At 41.4% G+C, this 14,050-nt stretch overlaps 1 protein-coding gene and 1 non-coding gene across 2 annotated transcripts in view; both read right to left on the minus strand.

The window, feature by feature from the left end:
• Positions 1 to 14,050, minus strand: part of FAM184A (family with sequence similarity 184 member A) — a 2,724,106-nt gene that overhangs the window by 2,633,608 nt on the left and 76,448 nt on the right. The window lies entirely within an intron of this gene.
• On the minus strand, positions 7,329 to 7,401 carry TRNAF-GAA. The gene has a single exon. It is a non-coding gene; the product is annotated as a tRNA-Phe (tRNA).

Below are 14,050 nucleotides of genomic sequence, written 5' to 3' on the forward strand. Positions count from 1 at the left end.
GCTGTCACTGGTCAGCATAAGCTAGTAGTTGCACTGCAGGCCAGAATCCAAAATGTTGTGTACAACCAGTCTCTGCATCACAAAATAATATGTCAGTGACTGACATACCGTCATCTCCATAACTAGGACTCTATTGATTACTATTATGTAGACAACGGCATCAGATGGAAGTTAGTAAACATACCATCCTCTCATCAAATCAGGAGGGGCATGCAGATTGCCTATGCCAGTGGAAATGAAGATCTATGCAGCATTAACTATCCTTGCTACTGTGACCTTTCAGTGTCCAACAATGAATACTTTAGGAGTTCTGCAGGCATTGGCCTCATTAGTTATGTATCAGTTCCCTGATGTGATGCTGCAGCATGTGGAGGAGAATACTTTGCCTCCATGGCCAGCAAACAAGAGAGGCACCACTATACCATACACTGTTTCCCTAAGGGTATGGGGGCTATTAGCTGCACACATCTTGTTATCAAGGTCTTCACCTGATCCAGATGGTATCAACCAAGGGGGCTTCAACTCCATCAACTGCCAGCTGTTATGCAGTGTGCAGTGCACACTGCACATGGTATTAAATTCAATGCGGCTGTGTACATTCCAAGCAGTTCCATTGATTCTCACATCTAGCACGTGTGATCTATACCATCATTTCATACAAGGTGTCTCCTAGGGGTCATATAGCTGGTAGGTGCACATATTGCCACCCACAGAAACCTGAATATGCTGGTCCCATGGATGTAGGAAGAAGACCACTGATAATGGTGTTCAGTGTTGTATACCACAGGTGATGCTGGATACTCCTTGGAACTATGGCTGATGTCCCCTATCCACAACCCTCAAATCATGGCAGAGATGGCGTATAACATCGCACTGTCACAAACATGGAACACAGTTGAAGAAATGTTCAGACTACGGAAGGCGCACTCTCTCTAGATAAATAAATCTGGTCCTACTGCATGGATACATCTGGTGGCATAAAACACCACACTGTCACAGACATGAAACATTTATAGATAAATCTAGTCCCACTGCATGGATACATTTGGTGGCATAGAACACCACACTGTCACAGACGTGAAACATTGCCGAACAAGTATTCAGACTACTGAAGGCCCACTTCCAATGCTGGGATGCATCTGGTAACACACTGCAGCATACTCCAGAGACATGCAGCAATATATTTGTGGTCTGCACTGTACTACATTACATGGCACTATAAAAACAGTTACAACACTGGAACACTATAGCATTCCTGTCATACATGCAACAGCAGAACCTCATGTGAGGTAGAGACAGATGGAATATTTTATGCAACTAGCAAAGAGGCAGCATCTGGTTCACAACTATGGGCCATGACAAAAAATAATACATGCAATAACATAACCAGATTATGCACTACAGTGCACTGACTGGATATGCTGTGCATCAGAGAATACATTACCCACATGAGTCAGAGGTGTGGGTAGGGCACAGTCGTTATCATTTCCGCACATGGGGTAGGACACAGTGACAGGGGACAGCAATAGTACATAGGTGAAAGGGTCACAGTGTTTGATGTGATAGCCATGTACATGGCTAGGCAATTGGAAGAATCAGGCATCACATCATCTGGGATGGGTAATGTTTCCATGGGTAAAACAGTGACTGGGTGCTTCAAGTGTGCCTGTAGGAGCAGGACTGAAGGCATCCTGTCAAAGGGGTGGCATACCACACCTGAAGCATATGGAGGATCCCCACAATTGCCCTCCATGTGGCATTCCAGTAGAATGCTGACATTTACAACAATGGTAATGGGAATAGGTAGGTGTTACTTGCAGTAGTGATATAAGGGAGTATGTAGGTGGTGAACTGTGGGACCCTGATTAGCTGAGAGTGAAGACAGAAGAGTGACAGCCATGTCCACATGAGTGAACATGCCCAGGGGTGGAACAGTGTGGACATAGAAGCTGTCTCCAAAATGGGGTGTGTTATCTGTGTAAGCCTGGTATGTGATTGTGAAATGCACATCCATCTCCTAAGATGACCACAGCGCCCAGTTGTCTGCATCCTTAATGATGCCACATTGGTCACCAATGCCTTCAACAGGCATGTCTGCTCCAGTTGCCTATACATCATGTCAGTCTACATGAGTTGCAGGATGCAATCCTTCAGTGGCTGCAGTTCAATATGCAAGTTATGCAACAGACTCAACATCCCTGACATGTTGTGAGTAGTGGCACTATGTGCCTGGATCACTGACTTGCAAATCCGCTAATTAAATGCAAAGGGTAACACCCAGAATGCCCTAGTCATGGTGGCAAAAGCCATCAACTTACTTTTATCCTTTGCTTTTTTCACACACCTTAAAGGCAGTGCAACTCTCTGAAGCCATCTATGGTGGTAATATCTGTGTAGAAGAGGTGGAGCTGACATAGTTGGGATGACCGTTGCTGAACACAGGCAAAGATTAAGGTTCATCCTGCCCAAACACTGTTACCTCATTTGTGAGCAATGTGAGTGTGTCCTCCATTCTTAGTGTTTGCTGAGAGCACCACTGTGTCACTAGACTGTGTCAGGTGCACGGTGTCGTAGTTAGCCACTTGTGGCCCGCTGACATCAAGCATGTTCCAGCCTGTTGTGTTGAATTCTGTCCCAGCTAAACCTGTGAATGAATACAGATAACAAAACTTTGACAATGCTGGATTAAATATGTGACATGCACCACCATGTGGCATACAGACTGCTGCATGCGCCACCATGTGGCACACAAACTACTACATGCCAATCACATACTTAGACTACAAACAAATATGTACATTATGGTACAGGTTGTCACTCTTGCAACCCTAACGTCCCTAGATGAAAGATAAGCGCACATCTTTTTCTGATTCAATCATTCACAGTTTCAAGTTATTATCATACAGACATGTCACATGCTACTACTCACCTGGTGCATCCCAGGAAGACACTCAGGCAGTTATTACCAGACCACTGCCCACATCCAAACCACTGCCAGGTATGAGAGTTCTCTCACTTTCCCTGAGATACCAGGTACTCTTCTATCTTTATGAGAGTGCTGATGGTCCACCCTAATGGTCATCTTATCTCTGGCAATTTCCTGTATCCTGGACCTATCATGCAACAACATATCAGTGATCCTATGATGCACATTTACTATTTCCCTGTTATAGCAGCCCACTGTACTGGTGTCCTGTACCAGTCCCTGCCACACCTGGTCACCAAAGCTCCTGTGTGCTTCATCCTTCACAACAGCATGCATGCCATGTGTGCATAGTGCCTAAAGTGTCACCTCCATCTCCTCTGTGATGGGCTTTTCTAGTCATTGGCATTCCTCTGATTCATGCCAAGATGCACACATGTGTGGATCTGTGCATGTGTGAGTGTGTGTGTGTTTATATGCACGAGTCTTCCTGCCAGTCAACCACTGCTGCAGTACTGCCCCAGCCACTTATGGTAGACATACCTCTGCAGGTTGATATAGTGTACCCATTTTGACCCTGTCCTGTAGTGTGGCAGCTGTACACATCAGCCATGATTACTGTCCATCAGTCCTACGCAGTTAGCATAGTCTGTGCCAGATGTAGTGGGTGTCCCATTACCCCCCACCCACCCATAGCACATCATGTTGTCCATGTACATATGGCATAGTACTGATCTACTTTCACAACAGGACAGTGACCAAGCTTGACAGACAGGACTGCAACCTATCCTGTTTTCCTCTCCCCTGCCAGACTTAGCCCCCACACACCCCACCAACAGAACTGCGATCGGTCCTATCCTGTCACCTGTGCTTAGTCAGGGTGAGTCCCTCTAGCAGGAATGCAACCTGCCCTCCCCTGTTCCTTGTCAGGTTTCATCTCCTCTGGAGAACCACAACCTGTCCTCCCCTGTTCCCTTTGTCTTGTCATGTTGAGTCAAGACAGTCACTCATGCCCTATGCAGTGTTATCTCATACATTCCCTTTCCTTATTATAGTCTCTGTTGCTTCCATGAACCTTTGTGTCATCACTGTAGTCCTGAGGACTATTATCAGCATTCCTGTCTGTAGTCAGTTTGCCATAATGCAGTTTTCTGAGATATGGCAACCATGGATTAATCTTGCTACAATAGGGCTAATAACATGATAGTTATGTTAATAAAATAAGGAGATTTTAGCCTGCTCATCTTTTAAATCACACCTATAATGAGATGGGTTATCAAGCCTAATTCACATTATGAAGCCCATGAATGCTGGTTTCCTGGCTGAGAGGTTATGTATAAAGTGTTCGCATGCACAGGCACTGTGAAGTCTAGTCACACTGCTCCCACTTTGTATCATGATATCGACCATGTGCATCATGCTTCATTTAATGGGCATCACATTACCCTCCTGCCCGTATATGTGCATCATATGGTATTCACTATGCATGGCCATGTACACCAGGCTACCATGTTTCTTCTGGATTAGACTTAAGCAGTGGATATGGCCTCAGCAGGCACAGACTTTGTAAGGGCTGCCACCTGGTAAAGCACGGAGTGCAACCTTTTCTTTACTAACACCTCAGTGACCATCAATAGCACAACCCGGTGAAGTATGAGAACCTGCCTTACAAAGTCAATGCCTGGCACCAGCTTATCAGAGTGGAGACTGACATCACTGGCATTGCCAACTCTGGCAAGTACTGAAGATACAAATACAGTGACCTGAGGAGGCATCACCCAGATCTTGTTCTTCACTAGTGGGAAGAATTTAGGGAGTAAAAGAATGAGAGGAACCTTTTATTGTAAGCATGTTCTTGGTTTAGCACTGTACAGCCTAGCACCAAAAGATATAATTGCCTTCTGTTGTCAAGAGTTATCCTGTGCTCATTAATGTTTCATTTATGTTTTCCATTGCCACAGGAGATCAAAGGATATAGGACAGTCTGTCAGAGGGGTTGAATCTGGCTACACAGGCAATGAGATATGTATAGGGTTTGTGCCAGTAATGTGCTGTTTTAATAAACTGTAATAGACATTACAAATCCATTCTATTTGTGTCTCTTTTTTCAACATTTTTTACCTTGCTGTTTTGTTTTTCTCCATTTATTTTATTTTATTTTGTTTGTAGAATAAGCTGTGGGTAGGTAGAAGTGAGGTGGCAACCGCCATGCCCCACACCTCCCAGTGGTCCCCAGGCCTGATTCTCTACAGGGTGACAAACTGCACAAGGAGAAGTTAACCTGTTGCCCTTGTTGGTAGTCTTCATGGCCACTTATCAGAAGGAGGGTGAAACCTCATTGTCCAGTCCGAAAGATCCCTCCTGGGTCACCAAATAGGAAGCAAGGTGGCTGGCAAGGACTGAGACATACTGGTGGCTGAACACATACTGGAAACCTGGAGAACCTTGCCCTGTGACTTATACAGTCTTACAGCCAACTGACCCAAACCACTGGGCCAACAGAGATGGAGACAGACTATAATGTCAGCCACAGAGGTGATTGAATTCATGAGTGGGTTCCCCTCCAGGTTGGTTTGGCAGGCCTTCCCTACACCTCTCTATCTGCCATCATTGTTCTGCACACTCTTTTGTGTCATTCTCTGCCCCCTTTTTGTTATCCAATTCCTCCCATTATCAGTTGTCCACCCTGTGTCAGCTCAAGCCTCTCCCCTCTCCCCTGATGCCCTACTTTTATGTCCCGTCAGATTTTGTCTGCATTCTCTATTTGTCTGCCCCTGCTTCCTCCCTATACCTTCCTTCCTTCCTACTTATCTTTACTAGTTTCTCCCTCTACCAGTCTTCTTTTTTGCATTATGGTCTTTTATTCCGAATTCTCCTGCAGTCTTTATCTTTTTACCATTACAGAAAAAAAGTGGGAACAAAGTAATGTTGAAGCTTTGGATCATCTCCCAAAGGAAATAAGATGGAAAAGTTGTCATAATGCTGTATTAATTGATGAAATATAAATATTAGCATATTTTACACTAACAATTTTTGTTAGCTATGTTTTAATAAATGGTCTGTATAAACTGAAACAGTGAAGTATTAAACACAATTAAAAATAAATTCTAGATAACACATTTTATGGTTCTTTTTTCCCCAACTGCATCTAGAAACAATAAATACAACATTTCTCTGTGACATTTGCTACAGCACCAATAATCTGCTAAATGTGTTTTAAGGGGACAACTCTGTGGGTCATTATGATGCAACATATTCACAGAGGGATGGTTCTGAGAATTCTGTTCATACAAGCACTTTACAATCAACACTTGGAAGATAAAGAGTGGAATCCGCGGTGGTGGTGCTGCGGTAGCGTTGTCACCTCACAGCAAGACGTTGTCCCGTTCAATTCTCAGCTAGAGTGTTTACTGTGGAGACATGCGTGAATAGGCATACCTTCATTGAAGGTTGTGCGTTAGGGCCGGCAACTCAGCACGTAAAACACAAATGATAATCATTAGCGGACTGGAGTTCCGCTGTGGCGACCCCTAACCGGGAAAAGCCGAAAGACACAACAACTTGGAAGATGAAGAGTCATCACAAAGATGTTTAGCCTTAAAGGAGAATATGCTGCTACCTATTGTGTACATTTTCAGCCTAATAACTACTGAAAGAGTTTGAAATATAATATATTTGGTTGTCTATGAGAATGGCAAAAAATACTGGAAATATATCTCAAATTGTGTGCCCCTCCAATAAGAGATGGAAACTGCTTATCAGTAGCATCTGCCAAGTATTATCTACAGGTGAGATTACAGGGTCTCTAGAAAGGCAGTGAAATATGTCTTCTAGTCAGAAACATGCCTCTCAATGGTCCAGAATTTCACAGAATTGCCAGACTGTTGCCTCATAGTTTTGATCTGTTCCTCAAAATGTGTTTTCTGCCTAATCATTGAGGATTGAAGTCATGAAATAATGACAAGATATTCATGTTTCAGACTTCATATCCTTCAGAAAATGTATGCTAATGCAAAATCTGTTATTCAATCAACTTTCAAGTTTATAATAGGTTCATAGGTTGGTAACAGGCTATCGGCCCTAGGGCCTATACAAGCCTAGCCATAATTCCCTGGCTATTTCTTCCAAGAATATTTACTTCCCTGGTCCCCTGTTTAACAGAGTGACTGACATGATCCCCAGTGTGAATTTCCTATCTCACATCCAGTTGTCAAATATTGGTCATTTTGGAGATTGACTTATCACAGCGATCTCTTTTATTCATGTAGCTCACACATTTTCATTGATTCCAGCACACCTTACCTTCAGTTTTAACATACATGTACACACATGTTCTAGTTCAGATGGTCTAACATATGTATTCCCATATCCTAAACTGAAAGGTAGGAATCTTAAAAGGTTTCCATGCTGAAACCCGGGATTGAACCAGGGACCTTCAGATCTTCAGTCTAACGCTCTCCCAACTGAGCTATTTCAGCTCATGGATCTGCAGGGCAGGAGAAGTTGTAAACTGCACAGTGGCTCTGACAAACATTAGATGGAACTATTTTACATCAAAAATATACAAAACAATATATTACTTAAAAAAAAATTATAAGTAAAACAATTTTACAGACAGCCCAGTCTCTAAGCGCAATAATGCCCTCCACAGTATGGCTTGATGTGTAATTAACACCCTTCCAGGGGTGTAGAGGCCCTCCATCTGGAGCGTCGAGCCTCATAATACCCCTGGGTGGGCATTAATTACACATAAACATACACCCTGTCAGGCATTACTGCTTACATGCTCCAGTGTCTCATCTTCATTTTGGAGAGTTTTCTATACTATAAGCTGGTAATGCGACAAGATTGTATTTTTAGCATTCACTTTATTTCACATTTGTTAACGGAGTTTGTCCAACTGAGCACAGGCCCATTTTCAGTGCAGACCCCAGGAAAAAGAAATGACAATGTTACATTAATAAGTTTCACCAAAAAAGTGACAAGACAATTTCACAGTATACAAATACAAGTATGAAAAATAAACCAAGAAACATGATAAACAAGTAATTATACATCCCATACAGATTATATAGTTTCATAGTATTACATAAAGAACAGCCAGAAAACTAGCTGCTCAAAAGTAGGACAGACAGAATCAGGATGAGGTAGGGTCCTGGCAGGGGCATAACCAAGTTTTCTGGAGAAAGTGTTTTAGTTCTTTTTTGAAGCTGTTAGTGTGTGTAATGCTATGTAAAATGTCAGGGAGGTTGTTCCAGAATTTTGTTAGAGGATTTATATAAAAGATTGCCAATGTTCATTTTGGACCTATAAGTTTGGAGGAGGAATTTGTCAGAACTGCGTAAGGGATGGGGGGTGTAGTACGTGACTAGATTGGAGAGAGAGGGACAAGCAGTGGGTTTATCAAGAAGGAAGTGGGTTATATGTATTTGAGATGACTGGTAAATTCAATCCAGTGTAGCTTATTGAGAGCAAGGCAATGGTAGGTGGAATTAGGCAGGTTAGCTGCAAATTTTGCGATTTTACTGCAAGTTTGTTCCAGTTTGGAGAGCAGGCAGGATTGAAGGTTAGTAAGAACTGGGGCTCCACAGAGAAGGCTAGGAAGTAGATAGGCTTGGGCCAGGGAGAGTCTGGAATCTGAGGAAAGAAATTCTTTGTTGCTATACAGAAGTCCAAATCTTTGATGAATTTTCTTAATTGACTGCTGGATGTGCAAGTCAAATTTCAGTTGGTCATCAATTGTCATTCTTAGTAATTTTGTGTGAGTTTCAATGTTATGTTAATGATGGCTTTATTTAGGAAAAAGATGGAGAAGGAGAGGTTAAGGTGATCATTGGCCTTGGGGAGAAAGAAGGAGTTTTGTTTTTGTTTTGTTTTTTTAGGATTCAAAATAAGCTGATTTTCATTTAGGCAGCTTTAAACTGAAAGGAAAGATTGTTGTGTGTGTCTGAAGTTGTGAGACTGAGTTTGCGGATGTGAACAGAGTAGAGTCATCTGCATACTGTATGAGAGTAGGGTAGGTAGTGGAAGAATGGAGGTCATTAGTAAAATTGCTAAAAATAAGGGGTCCAAGGATAGAGCCCTGTTGTACACCAGTATGTATGGGTAGAAAACTAGAACATGAAGACTGCCATTTGACTGATTGTAGTCTGTCTGTGAGATAGCTGGAGAACCAAGAGAAAGTGGAGGTGGAAAGATTAGGTTAGCCAGTTTGTTTAGTAGTTTGGAGTGCAATACCATGTTGAATGCTTTCAAAAGGTCTAAGAACAGACATGAGACCAGCTTGTTGCCATTTCTAGCTTCAGCAATAGCATGAGTAAAAGACAGGACTGCAGAGGTACTGTGGTAGGGTTGAAATTCATGTTGGGTAGGAGTCAAGGGGTTATTGTGGATAAGGAATTTCTGTATCTGGTTATGTATACATTTTTTGAGAATTTTGGACAGTGGAGATAGTATAGCAATGGGTTTATAATTGGAGGGGTCAGTGGAGTTGCCCCCTTTGTGAAGGGGAATCGCATATAAAGACTTCCAGATGTTGGGTACAGTAGGTTCTTTAATAGATCTATTAATAAGTACTGAGACTAGACAGGCAGGCAACAGTGTTAGCTGCTAGTCTAAGAAATTGCAGGGAGGTAGATTGTCAGCAGAGGGACAGCAAGGTTCAAGTTTTAAAATAGGTGGTAGACATAGGGTTGAGACAGAAACACGTTTCATTATTTGTGGTTTGAGGTAGTGTTTTTTGGGGAGATTGTGGTTGGCATTTGTTAGTTTGCTGATGGTATCAATAAAAAACTGGCAAAGGAGAGATGCAGTGTCAAGGTCTGAAGTTAGGATAAGGGCTGTGAGTTTGAGATTTTCCAGGGTGAAGGATAGAGTTGATATTTCTCCAGAAGTTTTTGGGGCTGGAATTATGACTGGACTGAGTCTTGAGGTAGAATGCTTTCTTATTATATTTGTTTTCTAGTGCAATTTCTTAGTTCTTTAAATAACTGGTGGCGAGTGGGGGCATTTGTTTTTTTTTGCCATGTTTTCCAGGCACAGTCCCTTTTGTGCATTAGTGTATGAGCATCTTTACTGAGCCAGGGAGCATAATTTGATTTGATTCTTATTTTGCAAGGGGGTGCTAGTGAGTAGAGTATGTCAAGAAAGATGCGACTGAATTAGAGTACAGCACCACTGAAAGGAAGTGAGTTTGGGTTAGAGCAATAGAAGAGAGTCTGTTATTGAAAATGATGGGGTTGAAGTCAGTGAGTTTACAGCAGAACTTGTGTAGATGTGATTTCTTTAGCTAGGGAGTATATCATTTGTATAGTGATGGGTAAGTGATCACCCAAGGCATCGGGAAATGTTTGAGGGTTATGGTAGAGATGGAGGTTGCTAGTTAGGATCCAGTCAAGTGTTATGCCGTTGTTGGAAGTTTTTATTAAAGCCTTGTAGGGGTAGTAATTAGCTGAGTAAAGCCAAACAAATTGATGTTATGGGCAGGGGAGTAAGTATCAAGGGTATTCCAATCAATATTTACATTTCATAGCAGGTAAGTTTTGCAGGCTATATTTAACACATAGAAAAGTATGCTTTCAATTATAGGGATGTTCTTACTAGGTGGGATTTATATTGAGACGATAGTGAGCTTTTAGTAATTGTTTAGGTAGCGATTCAGAATTAGAATTTCTGCAGGGTGGAAGTCTGGTAAAGTAACAGGTAGGGGAGAGAGGGTCAAGTGGTCAGATTATAGGAGTGCTACACCTCCACCTTTTTTGTATTGCTATCTAGGTCGAAAGATGTAGCCAGGTGGCAGAATATCTGTGTTAGGGATATCAGGTTTAAGCCAGGTTTCGGACAATGCTAGTGAGCGAGGGGAATAATTTGAGATCCATGCATGAAGAAGGTCAGTAACTTTATTCAATTCGCTTTGTACACTGATGAATATAAGTTTTGGGGAGAATGTGGGGTAGGGATGCAGGAAGATAGGAATGCAGTGTTGGTGGGGATAATGGTTAGTTGGGTTGGGGAGTGGATTGTTTGGACAGAGACTGGGTGTGATGTAGATGGCACTGGGGTTAGGGTGGATGTCACCTGCTAGCAAGATGATGGTTACTGATGGGTTGGGTTTGGAAGTAAAGAGCTTGTGAGCAAGATGCTTATGTTTAAGTCTAGCAAAGAGGGTGGGGGGTGATTGGAATATTTTGTAATGGAATAGGTGAGCAAGTGAGAAGTTATGTAGAGAGGAAGAGACGGTAAATGATGTACACATAAACTGGCCATTACTGAAGTAGGATAAGGTTGGTGTTGGGTTTTAGTAGTGTAGGTTGGTATGATAACATGAAAGGGAAGTAACCAGAAGTAATAGGGAAGATACTGTCAAATTTAGGATAATGGTTGGGGGGGGGTTGGGTGAGAGGTTGCTGGTACTGGAGGTGGGAGGATAGGAGAATGTTGTAAATGTGAAAAGTAGGGAGGACTTAAGGTTAAAGACTCGGGTGTGGTTTAAGTTCTGAGAGGAGGAAGGAGTTATGTGGGAGAAGTGATTAGGTGGAGGATGACTGCATAATTATGTGGGAAGGCACAGGATGTTTAAAGTATATATTTAGGGTAAGTGGGTGTGGGAATGGGGGTAGGGTTGGGGAGCAGAGTGACATTTGGGTGTTGTATGACTACATCAGGAAAGAACTCTCTGGTCTTATTTTGTTTTCTACCTCGGTTCCACAAAACAAATTGCTTCAAACAATGTAAACATTTGAGAGATGAATATATTTTCTACCTTGCTTCCACAAAGCAAATTTACTTCAAAACATTTACATTTTAGAGATGAATATTCTTCAAATAAGAAAATCTAAAGGAGGACAGGTCAGTTAGTTATAAGGCAGTTGATGAAACAGCATATGTAGTGGGAGTGAGCCCTGATTAATAACTACCGCATGGGGAGAAATAGAGGAGAGGGGACTTGGGGAGATTCTGATATGCTTTCACTAATGGCAGGCTTTATGCATCACTTTACAATTTTTATTAGTATTATGCATATACAAGGTTAACTCTGCAGCTAGTCGCTAATGAGTCCACGATAGAGGCAATTGGTTCTGTTCCCTTTAGAGTTGGTTAGATACAGGGAGATGGGTTTGATGGATGCACGTTGGATGTGCTACCTAAAATAAAGGGATGGATAGAAGAATAAGTCTAATTGTTAAACCTGCAAGTCTACAACACTGAGGTAGGTAAGAGTAGAAGCGAAATAAAAATCAGCAATCTAGACTTTGGTAGTGAAGGAGGGAAAGGGTTAGAAAGTAGTGCTGAATGCGGAAAAATGAAATAAGACAGCTGAGAGAGGCAATGGTAGAACATAGTGGTTAATAGGGGAAAATTGGGAGAAGACAGCAGAGGGAGGCAAGGACAGGACAGAAGTAGGCTAGTGAGGCAGTTAGAGAGTGGTGGAGTGTGAGGGCAAAATTCTGCAAGAGAGACTGCAACTGGAAAGGATGAGCAGCGCTACAGAGCAGATAGTTAAATCTTTAGCCTTAGAATAGTAAAAGGGGTGAGACTTTCAGTATACATTTTGAAGCATAGTTATAAATTAAAACAACTGTGTACTGAAATACAAAAAACAGTCGATAAACAGCAATTTCACAAAATGGTAGTTACAACATAACTATGGGCATAACATTAGGTGGACTTTCAGCAAAACAGCATAAATCACAGTATTAATGCAGGTAGGTATTACAAAAAGGATAACAGCATTGCCCCAGTATAACAGCCCCAAGTCTATGGTATGCTAGATAACTATTATACTACACTTTCAGTACGAATGTAGTAAGAGTGAAAGTAATAGTACAATATTCAAATCACATTGCTTATCAGCTACCCTTACAATATAATGTTGACATATACACATGGATTAATACAACCAGATTACAGTACAGCTCGATAATGCAAACCAGGTTTAGGATACCGTGGTAAGCATACTTTTAGCTATTGTCAGTGCATCAGTTATTAATGTGTGCAAGTTTACAATGTACCTTATACATATCCGAAGGGGTTGCTATTATAAAACACCCAGTGTAGAATAAATCAGCAAACTTGGTAACCAGAGTTGGTGACTTTTGATTAGAAGATCAGAGAAGTGGATGGCAAATAGGAGAGAACATTGTCTCACAATCAGTGAGAACCCCATTTCTTGTCCCAGACATTCTGCTAAATATTCATTCTGAAATCCTTTATTTGCCAAATTCACAGGGAGTTCTTCCCATATGTCTCCTGTAACACTGCCATTTGCACCCTATACTTAATATAATTCAGTATCCTACCCTCCACTGACTGATTAAACATGCACTGCCATTTACATTCAGGACAGAATTGATAAGGTAATTCTAATTAAAAAAAAGATTTTTCACATATATTCAGAACATTTTTCCAATTTACAACTTACGCACACATTCTAACATTTGACATGCAGATCGTGTATGTAGTTGTAGCTTCTAATCTCAGTATGAACCCAAGTCATCACCAGATTATGCTTCAGTGAAAGCACTAAAGAAAACAAGCAATTAACTGAAGTTTCAACTCTCTACCACCATGCATAACTCACTACAAACACAAAAAAACTAAATTTACATTCTAAAAAGGGAAGTTATCCTTCCATGTGGAGCTGTTGTCCCAAAAAGACAACCAGACCCACAGGTTTTTACCCATTCTAAAGTTAACACATGTACTACATTTAAGAATACACACAAAAGTTGCACAAATGCCAGCTGTTTTTGGTCCTCTATTTTCCTCTTAGATGTGGGACAAAATCTGCACATTTTAAGGTAAAAGTCAGTTAAAATCATGTATCCGCTACCACTGAATGTGTAAACAAAGTTGTGTATCGTTATATTTAATAGTGAAGCACTAAGATTGCTGAGGATGCCACTACTTGAAGTATTGACTTATCTCACTGTGAAAAACTTTCATTATTCACTGCAGAATTATATTTGTTATACAGAAAATTATTTCCAGCTCTTATAAACGTATTAGTACTATTAAAACTCAAAAGGATGTGATTCATTCTACGTACTGGCTTGACCAAGCTTCCTCAATTTCAACTAGTCCAATTTCCAAACCCATCCAAATATCCTCTCAATTTATCCCCTTTAA

The sequence above is a fragment of the Protopterus annectens genome, chromosome 1.part1 (genome assembly GCF_019279795.1).
Source record: "Protopterus annectens isolate FY-2018-M chromosome 1.part1, PAN1.0, whole genome shotgun sequence".
NCBI classification, from domain to species: domain Eukaryota; kingdom Metazoa; phylum Chordata; order Ceratodontiformes; family Protopteridae; genus Protopterus; species Protopterus annectens.